Here is a 3,958-nt window from a genome sequence, read left to right on the forward strand (position 1 = left end):
CTATTAACATGAGGAAGTAACCCCTAAAATTTCAAGCTAAGTTCTTTATTTTTTATTTACTTAGAATTAAAATAGTCTAGAGAGTATTTAATTAATTAAAAATTAGAGACATGTCAAATAATTTTTATTTATATGCCACATTATTATTTTCTATTTACTGAGTAACATGGTATTTTTATTTTATTTTTATGATTTTTCTACACAAAGTTATGCATTTTTTAAGTCTGTGAATTAAATAAATCCCTTTAATACATTTTTTTTCTACTTATCCGACTCAGCGCCACCTCATCCTACAACGCTCCGAACTCACATGCATCGCTCTGCCATTTGACATTGTCGTCCACGTAGCCACCTACTTAGCCCGTGTTTTATGTTTCATCCCTCTGCTCGGCGCAATCTCAGTCATCCAAACGATACACGCGCGATCCAACAACTCTTCGTCATCGTCTTAACCCGAGAACCTTCCAACTTAAAACCTTAAGATCTCAATTGATACTCAATGAAATCAAATGAGGTTTGTTCTTACACCTTCATCTGGTCCGGACGAATCTATCTATACGGGTACTTATGCATGGTGGGCAATTCCCGGTTTGGGGAAAATGGCGTATACCTGTGTCCAGGAGGGGTGGCCTCAATTGGATGCTTGGAAAAGCTTTAGTAGAGTCTGACAAACCTCTTACAAGTGTCTCTTTGTTCTAGTATAGGTCTAGACAAGAGTTCCTCCAACAAGTGGTGTGGCCTTGGTCTTGAACTAGGTTAGGGTGCTCACCAGAGGGGGGCTTTGATGGGGATCCTCTTTGTCTGGTTTAGGAAAGGTGAGGAGCAAGTTAATTTGGTGATTGGTGGAGTTTCAGGGAATGACAAAAAATGTCCTGAATTTTGAGCTCAAAATTGAGCTCAGGAAGATGTTGTGGGTGACTGAGAACTGTGGGGTTGAACTCAGGAGGGCTATGAGAAGCTCTAGGAACAATTTGACAGTGTCTCTCCAAGCAAATTGGTGATCTCTCCTTTTGGCTGTGGGAGGTGGAGTTTAAATAGGTAGAGGAATGGTGGCCACCAGAGCTGGCTAATGGGTGCAAAAAACTAATTATATGGAAGGCTAAGCGGCGCCAATGGCCAATTGGGGTGAGCCAACTCAGAAAGTTCCAATTTTGGGCTAAAGGCTTGGGGTGGCTCTGGTTTTCATGTTTTTTGACTACTAGGCCAGTCAACCAGACCAGAGCTGATAGTTAGGTAGCTCAGGGGATCCAAGGGATGGTTTAATGGCGATTAGCTTAAAGGTTCGATGGCTGATGACATATCTCCCTTGGTTTAGCCAATTTAGGAAGGAAATCCTTTGATTTGAGGGATCCTTGGTCCATGGCGGAACTAGTTTGTGCTAGGTGGATGTAGCCTGGTTTCTAGGGCTCAAGTGTCGGATGTGGTTACCAGGGTTTGGTCAAATTGAATTGCTTTGGTCAAATTTGGAGCTTGAGTTCAAAATTGAGGTATGGGTTTGAACTTGGGTCTAGGTTGGGATTGGGTTAAGATATTTGTCAATTTATTGCTTAAATTGGTGTGGATAATTGTCATGAGAAGTTTTGAAAAAGAATTGGGTGATTTTGATTTGATTGGCAGGCTCAGTTTGGTGGAATTTGGCTCATGGTCAATTTTGAGGCATTTGGGCTAGACTTGGGTGTGAATCAATTAAAAGTTCAAATTGGTCTAAGAGATTGTGATGAAGAGTTTTAGATATCTATTGGGAGGAAAATTGAAGGGTTATGAAGTTTAATTTGAGTAAATGTTGGATTTTTGGGGCAAAATTAGGGTTTTGAAATTGGGGTTAGAATTGGGCTTGAGATTTGGTTCAATTGGACTTGGTTTTGGTCTCAATTGGGATTGAATATGATGAATTTTGATTTATAATTGAAATTGAGTGTGATTGATGTCAATTTGGTGGAGATTGGGGCAGGATTGAGGAATTAAGTCATTTAGGGTCAATTTTGGGATTTTGGTCAAAAGGGGTTAATTTGGTCACGTTGGGCTCAATGGAGTGGTTCAAATTGATTTTAGGTACATTTGGAGTGGTTTTGGAGATTTTTGGTAATTTTTTGAATTTTTGGGGTATAAAGGGTATTTTGGTAATTTTGGGGATTTTAGAAATTTTGGTGTATTATGGTCAACTTGAGTGATTTTGAATGGTTTAAAATGATTTTTGAAGAGACTTTGAGAATTTGGGTAATTTTGGAAATTTTTGGAAAATCTAGGGTTTATGGTTAATTTGGTAATTTGAAAAATTGAGGCCAAGAATGGTCAAAATTGGGAATTTAGTAAAATTGGGATCAATTGAGAATTTTAATCATAAAATTAACCTTTTTGAGCCATGAGACCAAGGGAACTCCCATTATGGATCCTCCATGTCCTGATCTTAGTCAAACTCTAGCATAGGGATAATGGTTTAAGAGACCAAGAATTTCCAATAGAGTAACGGACCAAGCTAGACATGATTAGGTTAAGATTGAGGTTGTGAGTGCAAGTGAAAGTGCGTGTAGACCTAACCAAGCCCACATCACCCAGGGTTAACCTTAAGGCCAAACAGTCCAATGGGGACTTCTTCTGAGCTCTTCATTACTGGCTCCACCTACTAAGTCTTAGAGGTTAAAACCAACATGTGGAACTTCAGGATGCGAAAAGAAGAATTTAGAGTTTCTACTGGTGAGGGTTCCATCACTATTCTTCTAGGAATAGTTAACAAGAAAATCATATAGCTAGATCCTAGGCTTATAAGGAAGAAACTAGACCTCAACCAAAAGTGAGATCAACAAATGGATCCCTAATAGGTGTAATGTACTTGGGTAAACACACTTCATATATTGGCATTGACCGACGAGATCAACAAACCAACACGATAGCCTAAGCTAACTTGCTTAGAGCGGAACAAAAGAAATCTGAAGAAGGTTTCTGCTGGGGAGTATTAAAGGAATCCTCAATCAAATTTGAAGACTCCAAAACTCTCGTCAGGGATTAGCGGGTGTACCTTCAGGATGTCAATTTCAAGAGTGAATTTGAAATTCACAAGGTGATTTGTGCTTGCTAACCCAAGTGAGGGGTTGCACGACAAATTTGTAGAGATAATCATCAGGGAAATTGATGGTCACATAGAAGATTTGATTTCAATGTTTTAATTTTAATTTCAATTTTTATTTTTATTTTGATTTAGTGGAAATTTAATTTAGGAAAGCAGAAATATGTGAAGAGATCATATTAGGATGGAATGCATAGAGCCTCACATCCAACTTAAGAGGCACCAAAAGTGCAGAGAAATGAGAATGGGGTGCCCTGCTTAATTTAAGGTGGCCTTATGCCTATCTCAAAGATTTGTGTACAGAATCAGATGCTTTACTCTATTTATGGTGGCCTTAGACCAATCTCAAAAGATGAGAATAGACTGCCTTACTCAATTTAAAGTGGTCTTATACCTATCTCAAAGATTTGTATAAAGAATCAGATGCCTTCCTCCATTTAAGGTTGCCTTAGACTGATCTCGAAGGATGAGAATAAGAAGCCTTACTCCATTTAAGGTGGTCTTATACCTATCTCAAAGATTTTTGTAGAGAATTAGATGCCTTAATCCATTTAACATGGCCTTAGACCGATCTCGAAAGATGAGAATAGGATACCTTAGTCCATTTAAGGTGGTCTTACACCTATCTCAAAGATTTGTGAAGAGAATCAAATGGCTTACTCCATTTAAGATGGCCTTTAACCGCTCTCAAAGAGTAAGCAGATTGATTAAGAAAGATGAGAATATGATGCCTTACTCGATTTAAGGTGGTCTTATTCCTATCTCGAAGATTTGTGCGGAGAATCAAATGCCTTACTCCATTTAAGGTGGCCTTAGACCGATCTCGAAAGATGAGAATAGGATGCCTTACTCCTTTTAAGGTGGCCTTATACCTATCTCAAAGATTTGTGTAGG

Source organism: Phalaenopsis equestris, unplaced genomic scaffold (genome assembly GCF_001263595.1).
Source record: "Phalaenopsis equestris unplaced genomic scaffold, ASM126359v1 Scaffold233225, whole genome shotgun sequence".
Taxonomy (NCBI): Eukaryota; Viridiplantae; Streptophyta; class Magnoliopsida; order Asparagales; family Orchidaceae; genus Phalaenopsis; species Phalaenopsis equestris.